Source organism: Ranitomeya variabilis, chromosome 4, assembly GCF_051348905.1.
Source record: "Ranitomeya variabilis isolate aRanVar5 chromosome 4, aRanVar5.hap1, whole genome shotgun sequence".
NCBI classification, from domain to species: domain Eukaryota; kingdom Metazoa; phylum Chordata; class Amphibia; order Anura; family Dendrobatidae; genus Ranitomeya; species Ranitomeya variabilis.
In genome coordinates this window covers 721,655,903-721,677,503 of record NC_135235.1, presented here as the reverse complement: position 1 = coordinate 721,677,503, position 21,601 = coordinate 721,655,903, and the positions used below count along the sequence as shown (strand labels likewise).

The window sequence follows — 21,601 nt, the reverse complement described above, 5'->3', positions numbered from 1 at the left end:
GAGAGAGCGTCCGCTGTCGCTCCCTCTCCCATCATTCCCCGCTCTGCCTCTGACACTGCGGGTGCGCGATGACGTCATATCATCACGCACCTGCTGTGTCCCGGGCAGACTGCAGCTGCTGAGACACGAGCAGGAACCAGGAAGCAACGAGGGGCACGAGGAGAGTTTTTTTTTTTTTTTTACTGGACTGTGTGGGGCCATTCTCGGGGGGGTAGAGGAAGAGAAGAGATGCGGGCTGTGCTCTGTGCTGTATACTACTGTGTGGGCTGTGCTGTATATAGTACTCTGTGGGCTTTGCTATATATATTACTCTGTGGGCTGTGCTGTATATATTACTCTGTGGGCTCTGCTGTATTTAGTGCTCTGTGGGCTGTGCTGTATATAGTGCTCTGTGGGCTGTGCTATATATATTACTCTGTGGGCTGTGCTGAATATAGTACTCTGGGCTGTGTTGTATATAGTACTCTGTGGGCTGTGCTGTATATATTACTCTGTGGGCTGTGCTGTATATATTACTCTGTGGGCTGTGCTGTATATATTACTCTGTGGGCTGTGCTATATATATTACTCTGTGGGCTGTGCTATATATATTACTCTGTGGGCTGTGCTGTATATAGTACTCTGGGCTGTGCTGTATATAGTGCTCTGTGGGCTGTGCTGTATATAGTACTCTGGGCTGTGCTGTATATAGTACTCTGTGGGCTGTGCTGTATATAGTGCTCTGTGGGCTGTGCTGTATATAGTACTCTGTGGGCTGTGCTGTATATAGTACTCTGGGCTGTGCTGTATATATTGCTCTGTGGGCTGTGCTGTATATAGTACTCTGGGCTGTGCTGTATATATTACTCTGGGCTGTGCTGTATATATTGCTCTGTGGGCTGTGCTGTATATATTGCTCTGTGGGCTGTGCTATATATAGTACTCTGTGGGCTGTGCTGTATATAGTACTCTGTGGGCTGTGCTGTATATATTGCTCTGTGGGCTGTGCTGTATATATTACTCTGTGGGCTGTGCTGTATATAGTGCTCTGTGGGCTGTGCTGTATATAGTGCTCTGTGGGCTGTGCTGTATATATTACTCTGTGGGCTGTGCTGTATATATTACTCTGTGGGCTGTGCTATATATATTACTCTGTGGGCTGTGCTATATATATTACTCTGTGGGCTGTGCTATATATATTACTCTGTGGGCTGTGCTGTATATAGTACTCTGGGCTGTGCTGTATATAGTACTCTGTGGGCTGTGCTGTATATAGTGCTCTGTGGGCTGTGCTGTATATAGTACTCTGTGGGCTGTGCTGTATATATTGCTCTGTGGGCTGTGCTGTATATAGTACTCTGGGCTGTGCTGTATATATTACTCTGGGCTGTGCTGTATATATTGCTCTGTGGGCTGTGCTGTATATAGCGCTCTGTGGGCTGTGCTGTATATAGTACTCTATGGGCTGTGCTGTATATAGTACTCTGGGCTGTGCTGTATATAGTACTCTGTGGGCTGTGCTGTATACATTACTCTGTGGGCTGTGCTGTATATATTACTCTGTGGGCTGTGCTGTATATATTACTCTGTGGGCTGTGCTGTATATAGTACTCTGGGCTGTGCTGTATATAGTACTCTGTGGGCTGTGCTGTATATAGTGCTCTGTGGGCTGTGCTGTATATAGTACTCTGTGGGCTGTGCTGTATATAGTACTCTGGGCTGTGCTGTATATATTGCTCTGTGGGCTGTGCTGTATATAGTACTCTGGGCTGTGCTGTATATATTACTCTGGGCTGTGCTGTATATATTGCTCTGTGGGCTGTGCTGTATATATTGCTCTGTGGGCTGTGCTATATATAGTACTCTGTGGGCTGTGCTGTATATAGTACTCTGTGGGCTGTGCTGTATATAGTACTCTGTGGGCTGTGCTGTATATATTGCTCTGTGGGCTGTGCTGTATATATTACTCTGTGGGCTGTGCTGTATATAGTACTCTGTGGGCTGTGCTGTATATAGTTCTCTGTGGGCTGTGCTGTATATAGTACTCTGTGGGCTGTGCTGTATATAGTGCTCTGTGGGCTGTGCTGTATATAGTGCTCTGTGGGCTGTGCTGTATATAGTGCTCTGTGGGCTGTGCTGTATAGTGCTCTGTGGGCTGTGCTGTATATAGTGCTCTGTGAGCTGTGCTGTATATAGTACTCTGTGGGCTGTGCTGTATATAGTATTCTGGACTGTGCTGTATACTACTGTTTGGTCTGTGCTGTATACTACTGCGTGGGCTGTGTTATCTACTACACGCGCTGTGCTATATTATGCAGGCTGTGCTATATACTATACAGTTTGTGCTATATACTATGCGGGCTTTGCTATATACTATGGGGAGTATATTATATTCTATGGGGGAGGCCATGTTATGTACTATGTGGCTGTGTTATATACTATTATGGGGGAGGCTGTGTTATATACTATGGTGGAGGCTGTGTTATATACTATGGGGGGCTGCATTATATTCTATGGGGAGCTACATTATATATTATGGGGAGGTGGGCTGTATTATATTCTATGGGGGGTTACATTATACTCTGTGGGGTGGCTGCATTATACTATATGTGGGCTGCATTATACTGTATCGAGGACTATGGGGAATACGTTATACTATATGAAGAACTATGGGGTGCATTATACTATATGGAGCACTGTGAGGAGTGTATTACACTATGTGGAGGACTGAGCAGTGTATTTTAATATGGAGGACTATAGGGAGTGTATTATACTATATGGAGGACTGTGGGGCACATTATAATATATGGAGGACTATGGGGTGTATTTTACTAAACAAGTAAAATGCTGCATATTCAGATTGTTCTTGCTGGAACAAAAATCATTGTTCTCAGCAGCACATCGCCAGCGTAAACTGTAGATGTGCTGCTGATAACATGATACTGTATGGTGATCTGTTAGTGATCTATTAGTGATCGTTCTGTCCCATCATTATTCCTCAGTTGGTGGAAAGAGGCCGGGAAACAAGCGTTGAACAACTTCCGTATTGTCGATCAAATTCATTTAGCGGCCTGAACTCAGCGCACGTAAATACAACCGAAATGCTTTTGTGTGATGTGCAATATGTTAGCATTTGGGGCCCCATTTTAAACTTTACCTAGGGCCCCACTTTGCCTAAAACCGGCCCTGCCTACAAGTGTACAAAGATATTATACAGTCACCATGTGACAAGTGGGCCTGTGTAACTTCAAATGCCAGGGCTGAATTTTAGTCCCAGTCCGGCCTGATGGTGTGTGTGTGTCTCCTGGAGCACAATCAGGGCACTATGTGTTGGATAATAAAATGGCATATTTGCAATTTTTTTCTCCCATATCCACTGTGTGCTAATTTCTGGAAAGTGCCTGTAGAATCAAAAATAGTCACTACTCCAATAGATTACTTCTCTGAGGGTTATAATTTCCAAAATGGAGTCATTTCATGGGGATTTCTTCAGCTCTGATTTCCTGAAATTTTGTCATATTAGGGCTTCTGCAGATGGTGTGTAACATCTCTTCTGTCATCTGCTCCTGTGACGTCACCAGGCATGTCCTTATTCATATGGCAGGGGGCGCTGGTAATGGAGTAGACGTGGGAAACAAAAGCTCTGGACGACATAGGCTCAATTCATCCACTAAGATTAGGGTGCCTGAGACAAGTAGTACCATCCAGTCTGGCAGTATGGGTGTATGTGCTGTCCAGCTGAAGCAATCTTCTCCCTGATTCAGCCAATTGGATAGCACCATAGTCTACAAAAACTCGAAGCATATTGAAGGAAGCTGCCAGATACAGCCTTGCTCTCCTCTCGTTCAGTCCTCTATGCTCAGCTCACGGCTTGTGTATGTTTCCGGTTGTGATCCTGGCCTGTTTGCTGACTACTCTTACATATTCTGATTTTGTATTTTCTCTGCCTTACTGGTTCTGACCCAGCTACCTGACTATTGTTCTTCCCATTTCACACCACCGAACAGAAGGCAACACTGTGGCCCAAGCCTAGGGGTTTCTGTGTAAGCCCAGATCCATGTAGAGGTGTTAAATGGTGATCCCAGGGATCAGGAAAATGGAGTAGATGGCACCAAGCCTGTTCATGGTGGCCATCTTTTGAGCTGCCAGGTGGCCACAAACACTGCTCCTAATATATTGTGTCTGCAATCAATTCCAGTAAGATCTGGATTCAAATAGCTACATGGAGCTCCTTTCCTTCTCAACCCTGAAATGGGCCAAGACAGTAATGTACAACCGTTTATAGGGTATTGTCGGATACAAGAGAAGTTGTAAAATAATTTGTGAGGTCCATCTGTTTGGTATTACCCTTTGTGAAAGTGAAAAAATGAGGCTTCTATTTTGTGAAGAATTCTAAAATTTAACACCATATAAAGATTTGAAAAATGGGCCCTGATTAGGAACACAAAACTGGCTGCAGGAACTGGTTATCAGAGTCTTTTGGGAACTAACTACTGTAGTCAAAAACTGTGACTATAGACAGTACCACATCTACTGAAATTATCAAACTCAACAATCTTCATCAGTAAAAAATGAGTAACTAGTGGTGAAACCTCTCTGGAGCAGTTACAGTATGGGGCTCGGTGGCTTTTGGCAATCTAAATTATCGTAAGGGCCAATATTTTCTGTCAGATCAGTTTCAAAAAGAAATATTAGATAGTCAATGATAAAAGTATAGAATGTATTAGTGCTCCCCATTTCATAGAGATTGTCCAGTAATCTGAATTCCTTTGAATTGAAAATATAATGGAATTTATGACATGGAGTGAATCCATGAAACCAGGGTTTGAGCCAAGCCAACATTTTCTGCAGTCATGAATAAATGTAAATTACAGCCATCAGCCATGCACAGCTTAGAGATACATCATGGGACAAGTGTAATGTTTTTTATGCAGTTTATCATAATCCTCCTTGAAGTTAGTCGGTTTTAAAAGAAATTGAAAAGTCAGGACAAAGAGAAACTCTGTTGTTATTGTACAGAAATTCACACTTGGCCTCATTGCACATTTACTGTTGTCGTTCATAAAAGCGAAGTTTGGGCAGAAAGACTGGACCTGGTCTTGTAGGGACTATATGAGCATGTTCAGCAGCACAGTAGGGGGAGATGGTAGATTCATCCAATAAGATATCAGGGACCTAGGAAGCCAACAGCATCGCTTTGTCTTACAGGGCCATCATAATTTTTTATTCAAGTGATTTTCTACGTCATTTGGCTTTCTAGTTTACAGATCTCGGCAGGTAACGGTCAGCGTCTTCTAATCCCGGCGGGTAGGTGGATACTCCAGGTTGTAAGTTCTATAGAAAAGGATTTAAAGGGAATCTGTCACCCCAAAACTCGCCTATAAGCTAAGGCCACCGGAATCAGGGGCTTATCTACAGCAATCTGTAATGCTGTAGATAAGCCCCCTGATGTCACCGGAAAGATAAGAAACACAGGTTATATTATAGTCACCCAGGGGCGGTCCCGGTGCGGTCTGGTCCGATGGACGGCACGGTCCAGGTCCAGCGCCTCCCATCTTGATACGATGATGTCCTCTTCTTTGCATCCTGCTGCGGCTCCTGCGCAGGCATACTTTATCTGCCCTGTTGAGGGCAGAGCAAAATACTGAGTGCGCAGGTGCCGAGAAAGATCAGAGAGGCCTGGCGCCTGCGCACTGCAGTACTTTACGCTGCCCTCAACAGGGCAGATAAAGTACGTCTGCGCAGGAGCCGTGGCAGGAAGCAAAGAAGAGGACGTCATCATATGAAGATAGGAGGTGCTGGACCCGGACCGCGATGCCCATCGGACCGGACCACATCGGGACTGCCCCTGGGTGAGTATAATATAACCTGTTTTTCTTATCTTTCAGGTGACATCGGGGGCTTATCTAAAGCATTACAGAATGCTGTAGATAAGCCCCTGATGCCGGTGGCCTTAGCTTATAGGCGAATTTTGGGGTGACAGATTCCCTTTAACAAATTCACAAAGTAATTTCAACATTTCCATATGGAGCAGAATGTTGTGGTCTAGAGGCAAAATGGTGATCACACGATTGGGATACGACTGGAAAAGGCGATCGATAAAGCAGCCACAGCCGGTGACTAGGAAGTATCTCTGAGTTCTCTGCATTCAGTGATCACTACTAGAGATGAGCGAATTTGTTCGGAAAACGATCACCAAACATAAATTCGGCACGGATATGGCACATTAGAATTTGTGATCAGAAACCCGAGCAAAATTTTATAAAATAGATAAAAATCGGTAACATTCGGTAAAAGTGCGGGAAAACATTTTGAGCACTTTAGCAATAATAATGGTGGTGCATCATGAGCGTTTGGCACCTGTTTGATGGGTGGAGGGGGTTTGCAGAGCTCAGAGGCACGGCGTTTTTGTAAGCACAGCAGTCTTTTTTTTTTTTTTTCCTAACTTTATGTGTGCACATTGCAGCTAGCCAGGTGCGCAGGAAACACCCACAATGTCCTGACACCACGACTTGTGTCATTGGCTTCTCAAATCACATGTCCATCTCCATATAAACAGCAGACATCTTTTTTAGCGCCATTTTGACAGTGCAGAGAGGCTGCTCCTGACACTGCCACTGTTAACATCAAGACTTCAGCTAGTTAGTTAGAAGATTGTATATTAATCAGATAGTATAGCTGGACAGTGTTCAGTTTGGCTGTAAAATTAACCTTCAGGAATTTTGGGTGGGGGGGCATTACTGAGGTTCACAAAGTCAGCAGGGCACATGTCCTACAAGTGTGTTGTGCATGGAGCACAAAAGAATCAGTGCACAAGTATAGCATTTTAAATACCGTATATACTCGAGTATAAGCCGACCCGAGTATAAGCCGAGACCCCTAATTTTGTCACAAAAGACTGGGTAAACTTAATGACTCGAGTATAAGCCTAGGGTGGAAAATGCAGCAGCTACCGGTAAATGTCAAAAATAAAAATAGATACCAATAAAAGTAAAATTAATTGAGACGTCCGTAGGTTAAGTGTTTTTGAATATAGATATTGAATCAGGAGCACCATATAATGCTCCATACAGTTCACGATGGGCCCCATAAGATGCTCCATACAAAATACACCCCATATAATGCTCCATACAGTTCACGATGGGCCCCATAAGATGCTCCATACAGACATTTGCCCCATATAATGCTCCACAAATGCTGATTATGGCCCCATAAGATGCTCCACAGAAATATTTGCCCCATATAATGCTGCACAAATGCTGATTATGGCCCCATAAGATGCTCCACAGAAATATTTGCCCCATATAATGCTGCACAAATGCTGATTATGGCCCCATAAGATGCTCCATAGAGATATTTGCCCCATATAATGCTGCACAAATGCTGATTATGGCCCCATAAGATGCTCCATAGAGATATTTGCCCCATATAATGCTGCACATGGCTCCATAAGATGCTCCATAGAGATATTTACCCCATATAATGCTGCACAAATGCTGATTATGGCCCCATAAGATGCTCCACAGAAATATTTGCCCCATATAATGCTGCACAAATGCTGATTATGGCCCCATAAGATGCTCCATAGAGATATTTGCCCCATATAATGCTGCACAAATGCTGATTATGGCCCCATAAGATGCTCCACAGAAATATTTGCCCCATATAATGCTGCACAAATGCTGATTATGGCCCCATAAGATGCTCCATAGAGATATTTGCCCCGTATAATACTCCACAAATGCTGATTATGGCCCCATAAGATGCTCCACAGAAATATTTGCCCCATATAATGCTGCACAAATGCTGATTATGGCCCCATAAGATGCTCCATAGAGATATTTGCCCCGTATAATACTCCACAAATGCTGATTATGGCCCCATAAGATGCTCCATAGAGATATTTGCCTCGTATAATGCTCCACAAATGCTGATTACGGCCCCATAAGATGCTCCATAGAGATATTTGCCCCGTATAATACTCCACAAATGCTGATTATGGCCCCATAAGATGCTCCATAGAGATATTTGCCCCGTATAATACTCCACAAATGCTGATTATGGCCCCATAAGATGCTCCATAGAGATATTTGCCTCGTATAATGCTCCACAAATGCTGATTACGGCCCCATAAGATGCTCCATAGAGATATTTGTCCCATAAAATGCTGATTATGGCCCCATAAGATGCTCCATAGAGATATTTGCCCCATATAATGCTGCACATGGCTCCATAAGATGCTCCATAGAGATATTTACCCCATATAATGCTGCACAAATGCTGATTATGGCCCCATAAGATGCTCCATTGAGATATTTGCCCCATATAATGCTCCACAAATGCTGATTATGGCCCCATAAGATGCTCCATAGAGATATTTGCCCCATATAATGCTGCACAAATGTTGATTATGGCCCCATAAGATGCTCCATAGAAATATTTGCCCCTTACAATGCTGCACAAATGCTGATTATGGCCCCATAAGATGGTCCATAGACTATTATACCCCATATGCTGTTGCTGCGATTAAAAAAAATAAATAATATATGACACAACTCTTGTCGCTCAGGCCCCCGGCACTTGCTATAGTCACCTGTCCGCGTTCCATCTTCGGCGCCGCTCCATCTTCCGTGTCTTCTGCACTGAGTGTTCAGGCAAAGGGCGGCGCGCACTCTAATCGTGTCATCGCGCCCTCTGACCTGAGCGTCACTGCAGAGGATGCAGAAGACACAGCGGTGCAGACAGTGGAATGGGGGGCAGGTGAATATCGCGCACTGCCCCCCGTCATACTCACTTGCTCCCGGAGGTCCCTGCACGTCCCTGGTTCTCCGGGCGCCGGCAGCTTCTTCCTGTATTGAGCGGTCACATGGTACCGCTCATTAAAGTAATGAATATGCGGCTCCATCCCTATGGGAGTGGAGTCAGGTCCATATTAAAAAAAATAATAATTTGTCCGTTGCAAAAAGTTAGACAACCTGTATCACATTTTGTCATTTGTTTGGGTTGAAATTAAGCTGTAGAGGCCTGATCCAGAGGCGAGAAACAAATTCTTCTGTAATTAACATCATACAGTAAGGGTTCTGACTTTAAAATTGTTTGTAGCATAACTTCTTTGTCAAACAGGCCTCATCCACACTCACTTCTTTTTTCTGTAACTAACACGATACAGCATGCCATATTTCAAGTTTGAATTTACTGTCCTTGAAATTCAGCTATTTGCAAAGGTGGTGCAGAGTTCAAAATCTAATTTTTTTTGCCAATATTGTGCTCCTACCACATTATCTGAGCAACATGACTGGGAAAAAGCGAGGCCATGTTGGAAGGGGAATTAGGCTTGGGGTTTCAAGGTGTATGTGGGGTAGGTGGTAATGTTTGCGAAGGCACTAGTGAAGCAACGTCATGTCCTATGCAAAGACAACTGACAACTTATGTTACTGGACAGACTACACCACTACCTTATCAATGATGCACATAAAGAGCATGTACTCGAGTGGATGGCGAGTGCAGCTTCAAGTGGCCTCTCCTCCTCTTCAACATCACACCCAGTACAGTCCACAGATGTGGGAACCAAATTCCCCTTTCTTCCCCCCGGGTCCCAACTATCCAACCGTTCAACTGACTATACGGAACCACAGATGGGTGAGTCTGAAGAGCTGTTCACACATTCTATGCCATGTTTATCAGAAGTGTACTCAAAAGCTTTGCAGAGTCAAGAGGAGGAAGTCTGCACCAATGCCCACATTTTTTTAGCTTGGATATGGGGCAGAACAAATTTGGGTCTGAACAGCATCCTGACTCTCGTCAGCAGACGGTAACCCCGGGGGGAGGTGATCCTGATGAGACTCAGATATCTGAGGCTCACGTGGAGTGTACTGTGTTGTCAGGGCAAGAAGAAGAGGAAGGTGACTCCAATGGCGAGGAATGTGATAACACAGAGAATGATGATGAGGTGTTAGATCCCAGTTGATGTGAACATAGAGGCACACAGCTGAGTAGGTCATCTGAGGAGGAAGATGATGAGGTTGCGTTGCAAAGTACGTGACAGACACGTAGTGAGGCAGCCGCGACAAATGATGCATCTTCAGCCACAACTGTGCCTCGGACCAGCGTCTGTAGGTCTGTAGCTCACAGGGGTGGCAAGGGTTGCCTAGCCTGGACCTTTTTTGTCACTGCAAAGGATGAGCCAACTCATGTAATCTGCCAACATTGTAGTAGCAATAATTTAACTAGTACATGTATGTACCTTCACAGGCACAATCAACATGCTTTACTGTGGGAATCCCAATGCGCAAAAATGAGGACCAGCGGATATCAATCACCATCAGCTGCCCTATCAATCGCAGCTGCTGTGTCTTCCTCCTCCTCTGCTACCTTGCCAACTATTGAGACCCAGGTCTTTGACCACAGAACCTTGAGTTCTTTACCCACTCAAGTCACGCTGACTGAGAGGCTGCCTTCAGCTGTAACAGAAGCGGATATGCCTACTGTTTTTAACTGATCTCAGAGAGCGATCACACCAGAAGTTTCTCAATCCACAGTAACATTTCCGCCTGCACCTCTCTCACGGTCCAGCAGTTTGTCCAGTTCACTGTACTTCGTCCTCCCACAGCACTGTAGCTCGCCTAAGGTTCCACAGTTGTGGTGACGTAATAGATTGTTTCCTCCTACGCATGACAAAGCTAAGAGGTTGAACTCCACATCTCCAATTTGTTGGCCATTGAAATGCTGCCTTTCTGCCTGGTAGACACAGATGGTTTCTGAAAGCTGATGGCCATCGCAGTCGCCAATTACCCAGTCGCCATTACTTTTCTAAGAAAGCTGTACCTGCGCTACACCAGCATGTCGCAGACAACATCACCGGTTCCTTGATAAAATCTCTGTCTGCACAGGGTTCATTTCACCACAGACACTTGGACGAGTAAGCAAGGTCAAGGGCATTACATCTCACTGACTGGGCACTGGGTGACTCTGGTGGCTGTGGGTACAGGCACTGATCCACAAGTCTTGGAATCCCCAAGGCTTGCAGGACAATCCTCTACATTTAACACTTCCTTCACTGCTTCTGCCTCCTCTATGGCTCCCACCTGCGCCCTCAACCTCTGCCTTTATGAGACACGTGTCCCAACAGTGCAGAGTGAACCCCCACTACCTCCGTACTGCGCAGCCAGGGCTCACTGCAATCAGGCAGTCTTAAAATTGATATGTCTTGGAGATCGCAATCATACAGCTGAAGAGTTGTGGACAGCTCTTCAAGCCGAGTTTGATCAATGGCTGTCTCCTCTGAACCTGCATCCAGGGAAGGCCATGTCCGATAACGGTGCGACCCTGGTGTCGGCACTACGGTGAGGCAAGCTCACACACGTGCCTTGCGTAGCTCACATCCTCAACCTGGTGGTGCAGCGTTTTCTCAGCCACTATCCTAGCCTGGGTGAGAAAAGAAAGTACGTAATCTATATGCTCATTTCCGTCGTTCAGACCCCCTCTGGTCATCGACTTGTATCGATACAAGGTCTTTGTCCATGCCAGTAGCGTAGCTACCAGGGGGCAGAGGGTGCGGACGCCCTGGGCCCACCGCTCACAGGGGCCCACCCGGAGCTACACTACACTTAATTATATCAGTGTGCACAGCCCGCTGATATAGTTACTCTCCATTCTCCGTTGTAGAGCAGGGAGACACGATCTCCCTGCACTACCGCAGACAGTGGCCGGGGAGAGCCAGAGGAATACATGCACGAGGGAGGATAGATGCCAGCACTGCACCTGTCTGCTGGCTCCAGTATACAGCAGACAGTCATGCCCACACATGTGCATGTGTGAGCATGTCTGCTCTGCTGCAGAGAAGTCAGGAGGACCACGGCACGGCCTCTGTGAGTGTCCAGAGAAGAGCAAGACAGTCACAGGACAGTGGTGCTGTAAGTAACAGTACAGATTTCTGCAGGTACTGGCCGGAGATGTCTGCACCGTGCAGAAAGGATGTGGCAGAACATGGCTCCCCTCCTGATAAGACCCGGCCTTGTGCTGTATATCTGCAGTCTATATCTGAGGCACTGTAGATTTATGGCGGCTGCTTGAAATACAGACCGGACAGTGCAGGTGAGGATATGTATATATAGTGTGTGTGTGTGTGTGTGTGTGTGTGTGTGTGTGTGTGTGTGTGTGTAAGAGACATATATCCTTCTCTGTGGGGTCCTGCCGGGGTCAAATCTATCAGTGCACATTACTGACCTGCCTTGTCAGTATATATATATATATATATATATATATATATATATATATATATATATATATATATATATATACATATATACATACACATATATATATATATATATATATATATATATATATATATATATATATATATATATATATATATATATATATATATATATACACACATACACTGCATTTACTGATATGAGATCACACAAACACTGGTCTGATAGGACCCCGGCTATAGGATATCTATCTATCCATCCATCTATCCTATAGCCAAGGTCAGTATCCTTTCAGTACAGTGTCTGCATGATCTCATATCAGTAAATCCACGGTAGTGAACATGAAAACCCCATTATGAAACCATGTATTAAAAATAAAAAAGTTGAGGCTGAATATATATGATAAATAGCAAGACAGAAGAAAATAGAAACAGCAAATACAGTAGGTGCGTATAGGAGATCATATATCGGTGCAGGACCCTGAACAAATACTCTGTCTAGACAACAAGACCCCCAAAGGGGGAGAAGGGGAAAAGGAACAGACGAACCAGGGGGTGTACTTTAGATTGGTAATATTCTACCTCCCTCTCTTTCTTCTGGTTGCCTTCTTTTCCGTTTCCCTCTTTGGGTTCTTCTCCAGACAAGAGTATTCCTTTAGGGTTACCTGGATACATTCAGGGAGCTATGCCCATATGCTGGACTCTGTATGCACCTACTAGCTCTTTCTATTTTCTTCTATTTAGCTCTTTGTCATATATATCAGAGCTGTGCAAGTATCAGCCCACAGAATCCAAGGAGTGGGAGCTATTGTGGGGTCATTATACAACATGGGAGCTATTGCGGGTACCATTATACAGCGCGGGAACTAATACTGAGTCAATATACAGCATGGGAGCTAATACGGAGTCATTATACAGCATGGGAGCTAATATGGAGTCATTATACAGCATGGGAGCTAATACGGAGTCATTATACAGCATTGGAGCTAATACGGAGTCATTATACAGCGTGGGAGCTAATACGGAGTCATTATACAGCGTAAGAGCTAATACGGAGTAATTATACAGCGTGGGAGCTAATACAGAGTCATTATACAGCATTGGAGCTAATACGGAGTCATTATACAGCATTGGAGCTAATACGGAGTCATTATACAGCATGGGAGCTAATACGGAGTCATTATACAGCGTAGGAGCTAATACGGAGTCATTATACAGAATTGGAGCTAATACGGAGTCATTATACAGCATTGGAGCTATTACGGAGTCAGTTATTATACAGCATGGGAGCTAATACGGAGTCATACAGCATTGGAGCTAATACGGAGTCATTATACAGTGTAGGAGCTAATACGAAGTCATACAGCATTGGAGCTAATACGGAGTCATTATACAGCGTGAGAGCTAATACGGAGTCATTATACAGCGTAGGAGCTAATACGGAGTCATTATACAGCGTAGGAGCTAATACGGAGTCATTATACAGCGTGAGAGCTAATACGGAGTCATTATACAGTGTAGGAGCTAATACCGAGTCATTATACAGAATTGGAGCTAATACGGAGTCATTATACAGCATTGGAGCTAATACGGAGTCATTATACAGCGTAGGAGCTAATACGGAGTCATTATACAGAATTGGAGCTAATACAGAGTCATTATACATCATGGGAGCTAATACGGAGTTATTATACTTTCATTTTCTTTCTTTCGACTCTGCAAAAACTCTTACTGTTTCACTTATTCATTCTCGTCTGGACTATTGTAACTCTCTACTAATCGGCCTCCCTCTTACCAAACTCTCCCTGCTCCAATCTGTCCTGAATGCTGCAGCCAGAATCATATTCCTCACCAACCGTTACACCGATGATTCTACCTTGTGCCAGTCATTACACTGTTTACCCATCCACTCCAGAATCCAGTACAAAACTGCTACCCTCATTAATAATAATCTTTACTTTTATATAGCACTTACATATTACGCAGCGCTTTACAGTTTGCACACATTATCATCGCTGTCCCCGGTGGGGCAGTCATTATACAGCGTAGGAGCTAATACGGAGTCATTATACAGCGTGGGAGCTAATATGGAGTCATTATACAGCGTAGGAGCTAATACGGAGTTATTATACAGCGTAGGAGCTAATACGGAGTCATTATACAGCGTGGGAGCTAATACAGAGTCATTATACAGCATGGGAGCTAATACGGAGTCATTATACAGCTAATATGGAGTCATTATACAGCATGGGAGCTAATACGGAGTCATTATACAGCGTAGGAGCTAATACGGAGTCATTATACAGCGTGGGAGCTAATATGGAGTCATTATACAGCGTAGGAGCTAATAAGGAGTCATTATACAGCGTAGGAGCTAATACGGAGTCATTATACAGCGTGAGAGCTAATACGGAGTCATTATACAGCATTGGAGCTAATACAGAGTAATTATACAGCATTGGAGCTAATACGGAGTCATTATACAGCGTAGGAGCTAAAACGGAGTCATTATACAGCGTGGGAGCTAATACAGAGTCATTATACAGCGTAGGAGCTAATACGGAGTCATTATACAGCGTAGGAGCTAATACGGAGTCATTATACAGCGTGGGAGCTAATACGGAGTCATTATACAGCATTGGAGCTAATACGGAGTCATTATACAGCGTAGGAGCTAATACGGAGTCATTATACAGCGTGGGAGCTAATACGGAGTAATTATACAGCATGGGAGCTAATACAGAGTCATAATACATCGTTGGAGCTAATACGGAGTCATTATACAGAATTGGAGCTAATACGGAGTCATTATACAGCATTGGAGCTATTACGGAGTCAGTTATTATACAGCATGGGAGCTAATACGGAGTCATACAGCATTGGAGCTAATACGGAGTCATTATACAGTGTAGGAGCTAATACGAAGTCATACAGCATTGGAGCTAATACGGAGTCATTATACAGCGTGAGAGCTAATACGGAGTCATTATACAGCGTAGGAGCTAATACGGAGTCATTATACAGCGTAGGAGCTAATACGGAGTCATTATACAGCGTGAGAGCTAATACGGAGTCATTATACAGTGTAGGAGCTAATACCGAGTCATTATACAGAATTGGAGCTAATACGGAGTCATTATACAGCATTGGAGCTAATACGGAGTCATAATACAGCGTAGGAGCTAATACGGAGTCATTATACAGAATTGGAGCTAATACAGAGTCATTATACATCATGGGAGCTAATACGGAGTTATTATACTTTCATTTTCTTTCTTTCGACTCTGCAAAAACTCTTACTGTTTCACTTATTCATTCTCGTCTGGACTATTGTAACTCTCTACTAATCGGCCTCCCTCTTACCAAACTCTCCCTGCTCCAATCTGTCCTGAATGCTGCAGCCAGAATCATATTCCTCACCAACCGTTACACCGATGATTCTACCTTGTGCCAGTCATTACACTGTTTACCCATCCACTCCAGAATCCAGTACAAAACTGCTACCCTCATTAATAATAATCTTTACTTTTATATAGCACTTACATATTACGCAGCGCTTTACAGTTTGCACACATTATCATCGCTGTCCCCGGTGGGGCAGTCATTATACAGCGTAGGAGCTAATACGGAGTCATTATACAGCGTGGGAGCTAATATGGAGTCATTATACAGCGTAGGAGCTAATACGGAGTTATTATACAGCGTAGGAGCTAATACGGAGTCATTATACAGCGTGGGAGCTAATACAGAGTCATTATACAGCATGGGAGCTAATACGGAGTCATTATACAGCTAATACGGAGTCATTATACAGCATGGGAGCTAATACGGAGTCATTATACAGCGTAGGAGCTAATACGGAGTCATTATACAGCGTAGGAGCTAATACGGAGTCATTATACAGCGTAGGAGCTAATACGGAGTCATTATACAGCGTAGGAGCTAATACGGAGTCATTATACAGCGTGGGAGCTAATATGGAGTCATTATACAGCGTAGGAGCTAATAAGGAGTCATTATACAGCGTAGGAGCTAATACGGAGTCATTATACAGCGTGAGAGCTAATACGGAGTCATTATACAGCATTGGAGCTAATACAGAGTAATTATACAGCATTGGAGCTAATACGGAGTCATTATACAGCGTAGGAGCTAAAACGGAGTCATTATACAGCGTGGGAGCTAATACAGAGTCATTATACAGCGTAGGAGCTAATACGGAGTCATTATACAGCGTAGGAGCTAATACGGAGTCATTATACAGCGTGGGAGCTAATACGGAGTCATTATACAGCATTGGAGCTAATACGGAGTCATTATACAGCGTAGGAGCTAATACGGAGTCATTATACAGCGTGGGAGCTAATACGGAGTAATTATACAGCATGGGAGCTAATACAGAGTCATAATACATCGTTGGAGCTAATACGGAGTCATTATACAGCATTGGAGCTATACCATAGTTGTAATCAGGGGTTAGGGGCCCACTGAGAAGTTTGCCCCCCCCCCCCCCCCCTGAGCTGAACCCCTAGCTATGCCTCTAGTGCATCCCAGTTAACAGGTAGATATGCGATATGCCGACACAGTGGAATTCCACTCAGCACCTGTTGCAGCGACTGTGGCAGCAGCAACAAGCCCTGACGCAGAATGTCATGTTGTATAGCCTGGGCCAACGCAGTACGGACGTGGTGCATATCACATTTACAGAGTGGGCACAGATTAAGAACCTCTGCACCCTACTGCACAGTTTTGAAATGGCTACTAAGATGGTTAGCGCTGATGATGCCATCATCAGCATCACTATTCCGCTCATCTGTATGCTGGAGCAGACTTTGAATAGGTTGCGGAAGGAGATGGTGGTCCCAGAAGAAGAGGAGGAAGCAGAGGAGGATGCGGAATGGATAACATTGTCTCTAAGTTTATAGACTGTCATCACACAGGTGGGTGCCAAAGGAGGGTGGGTTACTGTAATCGATGGGAGCTGGTGATAACAGACAAGCTGTTATCAAAGGTGAATGATCCGAAGAACAAATGGAGGAGGAAGAGGTGATGGGCGAGCAACTGTCAGATGAAGAGGATAATCCTCTCCTCTCTGTTGTTTGTGGTTGGCAGGAGGGGATGGAGGAAACGAGTCTCATTGTTACCCAGCCACCAACACAGCATGGGCTTGAACCTCATGGTAGAGACAGTCATATGGGTGCCTTCATGCTGCACTATCTGCAACATGATCCCCGTACAGTTATGATTAAGAATAATGCTGACTACTGGGTTTACACTTTATTAGATCCACATTATAAAACCAAATTTTGAAAGAGGATTCCTGCCCTAGAAAGGGACCCACAAATGCTGGAGTATCAAAACATGCTTCTACACAAGCTTAAGAGAGCTTTTCCCCAAGACAGCAATGAAGCACAAAGTTCGCATTGCAACTGTAGACTTCCAACCTACGGCACGTCAATTAGTCAACACCAAAACATTAGCAGCAGCAGCGGTGGAAGTGGAAGAAGCAATTTCTGTGAGTCCATTGAGACTTTTTTTAGACCAACTCGTGCAACAGAGTCCAAGTCTTACACGTGGTGAACGAATAGAGAGGATGGTGCAGGAGTATCTAGAACTAAATATCAATATCACCAGGGAGGGTTTGGACCCTTTCACATTTTGGTCTTCAAAAATTGATGAGTGGCCTGAGCTCGCCTCACACGCCTTGGAGGATTTACCGTGCCCGGCAGCCAGCGTTCTCTCAGAACGTGACGGATAAATGCAGCCGGCAGTCCCCTGAAAGTGTAGACCACCTAACATTCATCAAGATGAACAAGTCATGGATCTCCAAGGACTTTTGCACCCCAATTGTAGACTGTACAGACTAGATGATAATGCATTTTTTAGCATGATGCATTAATGTCACGTAACTGCACTCTAAGTCAGTCCCTATTATACTATTTCTACTGTGGTGAAATTGATACCATTTGTGTTGTGTCTGCCAATAATTTTTGGAAATGTAAACAGTCCTGGTTGGGTCTCCTTCATGCATGTTGCCTGTAGCAGTAGGCCTCCGAGACCATCAGGCCTCCACTTCATTGGACTCAACTACCCATGTTAATATCCTTAAATTTTTCTGACAATGGTAGTCTAGAAAACTGAGGCTTGAGGAGGACAATTTGCATGTTCCAATTGCCTTCTGGGAAAAGCGAAGAGTCTCCCTCAGGCAAGAAGATTGTTGGGTACAGCTGGGACCAACTGCTCGGAAAGCATCGCCAAATGAGGAATGGAAGCTTGAGAAATTTTTGCCTCTAGGACATTATTGCAAGAAAGCTTGGCTGATTGAGAAGATTACACAAGAAATAAAAAACACAGCAGATTACACAAGAAGGTAAACACATAGCAAGTCAGCAGGATCCAGGAGCAACATGGCAGACCACCTACATGGTGAGCTGCAATATGTGCTACATGTTCACAGATTGACCAGTAGATGAATCCAACTTCACTGTCAGAAGTATAGACTACTGGCCCTTTCAGAAGAAAAGGTGAGGGGTCTGGAAGAAAGAATTGCAACATTGAAACTCAAAGAAAATGAAGACTTCCTAGACAGAACAGAAGCATCTCTACTGGTCACAGAAGGTGAAGAAAGTGTCAGAGAACCTCCAAAAGCAGAAGAGTGGAAGCATGTGACCAAAAGAAGAAAGACTGTGGAGACATCACCAACCACACAACTGAGAAACCGATACCAAGGCCTTGTGGAGGACGAAAATGGCACACCTAAGGATGAGGTACTACAGCAAGCAAAGAAGAAAAGGGCACACAACAACACCCATAAGTGACAACAAAAAGTACAACCAAGAAGCGTGGTAGTTGTGGAAGACTCACTACTGAGAGGCACAGAAACAGCCATCTACAGACCGGACATAACCGCAAGAGAAGTATGCTGCCTCACAGGGGCAAAGATCAAGGATTTGACTGATAGGATACCAAACCTCATTAGTTCCAAGGACATCCACCCATTTCTTCTGATACATGATGGCACCAATGACAAGGCAAGGAAGGACCTACCGACAATCTGCAAGGACTTTCAAGAGCTAGAGAAGAAAGTAAAGGAACTGGATGCACAGGTAGAATTTCTTCTATCCTTCCAGTAGACTGGCATGGCACCAGGAGATGGAACAGGATCCTTGATGTGGACAATTGGCTAAGACGATGGTGCAGACAACAAGGATTTTCTGGACCACGGAGTGAATTACCTGTACGACAGACTCTTCGCCAGAGACAGACTACACCTCAACCCACCTGGGAAACACACATTCGCCAGAAGACTCGCTACACTCATCAGGAGGGAGTTAAACAAGAAGAAGAGGGGACGGGAAGAAAAAAGATAGACACGAACATGAAGCCAGAAATAATACTGATGAAGGACAGGAGGTGCAGCAAAGAAGACCCAAGACAACTTACTCAAAAGGGAGGTAAGGCAATTCTAAAACAATCCACAGGGAAGAGATTGGAACAAAACAAAATCCTCTAAAATGCATGCTCGCAAACGCCAGAAGTCTGACAAACAAGATGGAAGAACTAGAAGCAGAAATATCTACAGGTAACTATGACATAGTGGGAATAACCGAGACATGGTTAGATGAAAGTTATGACTGGGCAATTAACGTACAGGGTTACAGTCTGTTTAGAAAGGTTCGTAAAAAATCGGAGAGGAGGAGGGGTTTGTCTTTATGTAAAGTCTTGTCTAAAGTCCACTTTAAGGGAGGATATTAGTGAAGGGAATGAGGATGTCGAGTCCATAGGGTCAAAATACATGGAGGGAAAAATAGTAACAAAATTCTCATTGGGGTCTGTTACAAACCCCCGAAGTATAACAGAAATCATGGAAAGGCTACTACTAAGGCAGATAGATGAAGCTGCAACCCATAATGAGGTCCTTGTTATGGGGGACTTTAACTACCCGGATATTAACTGGGAAACAGACCTGCGAAACCCATAAAGGTAACAGATTTCTGCTAATAACCAAGAAAAATTATCTTTCACAATTGGTGCAGAATCCAACCAGAGGAGCAGCACTTTTAGACCTAATACTATCTAATAGACCTGACAAAATAACAAATCTGCAGGTCGTCAGGCATCTAGGAAATAGCGACCACAATATTGTACAGTTTCACTTGTCTTTCGCTAGGGGGACTTTTCAGGGAGTCACAAAAACACTGAACTTTCCGAAGGCAAAGTTTGACCAGCTTAGGCTAGTTTCACACGAGCGTTTATCCGGGCTGTGGAGGGATACGGACATCCTCTGTGAAGTCCCGCCCACTGCTGCGCATCTTCGTTCAGCTCCGACTACGGCTGTATGCGGCGTGCGCACCCTATCTTTAACATTGGGTACGCAGGCCATGCCGCTGTATGCGGATGCCGCCGCATGCGTCGTTTTGGCGGTGCGACAACCTGCGCCAAACGCAACATGTGGCATTTTCGTGCAGATGCCGCACCGTCGAAACGACGCATGTGGCGGATCCGGCGTGCGTACCCAATGATAAAGATAGAGTGAGCAAGCCGCATGCTGCCGTAGGTGGAACTGAACAAAGAGGCGTGGCAGTGGGCGGGGCTTCATGGAGGAAGTCCGCATCGCTCCGCAGCCCAGATAAACGCTAGTGTGAAATTAGCCTTAGAGATGCCTTTAATCTGGGTGACTGGGACAATGTCCTCAGAAATATGAATACAGATAATAAATGGGAAATGTTTAAGAACATCCTAAATAGGCACTGTAAGCGGTTTATACCTTGTGGGAATAAAAGGACAAGAAATAGGAAAGACCCAATGTAGCTTAACAAAGAGGTAAGAGGGGCAATAAACAGTAAAAAAGAAAGCATTTAAACTACTAAAGCAGGATGGCACCAATGAAGCTCTAAAAAACTATATGGAGAAAAATACTTTACCTAAAAAACTAATTAAAGCTGCAAAAAAGGAAGCGGAGAAGCACATTGCTAAGGAGAGTAAGGATATGTGTCCACTGTCCGGATTGCCAGCACTTTGGAAGGAGCGGAAAACTCGCTTCGCCCAAAGCTCCGCCCCCTTCTGTACGCGCGGTGAAAAATTGTGAGGAAAGACTGGTTGTAGATGATGAGGAAAAAGCTAATATATTAAACACCTTCTTCTCCACGGTATTAACAGTGGAAAATAAAATGCTAGGTGAAATGCCGAGAGACAAGGAAGCCCTATATTAAGGGTCACCAATCTAACCCAAGAAGAGGTGCGAAACCGGCTAAATAAGATTAAAATAGATAAATCTCCGGGTCCGGATGGCATACACCCATGAGCACTAAGAGAACTAAGTAATGTAATAGACAAACCATTATTTCTTATATTTAGGAACTCTATAGCTACGGGGTCTGTTCAACAGGACTGGCGCATAGCAAA

At 44.4% G+C, this 21,601-nt stretch overlaps 1 protein-coding gene and 1 pseudogene across 2 annotated transcripts in view; both read right to left on the bottom strand.

Annotated features, from left to right (window-relative positions):
- The window catches only part of LOC143766678 (uncharacterized), a 164,028-nt pseudogene that overhangs the window by 2,600 nt on the left and 139,827 nt on the right, over nucleotides 1-21,601 (bottom strand). The window lies entirely within an intron of this gene.
- The window catches only part of LOC143766647 (uncharacterized), a 371,066-nt gene that overhangs the window by 211,050 nt on the left and 138,415 nt on the right, over nucleotides 1-21,601 (bottom strand). The window lies entirely within an intron of this gene.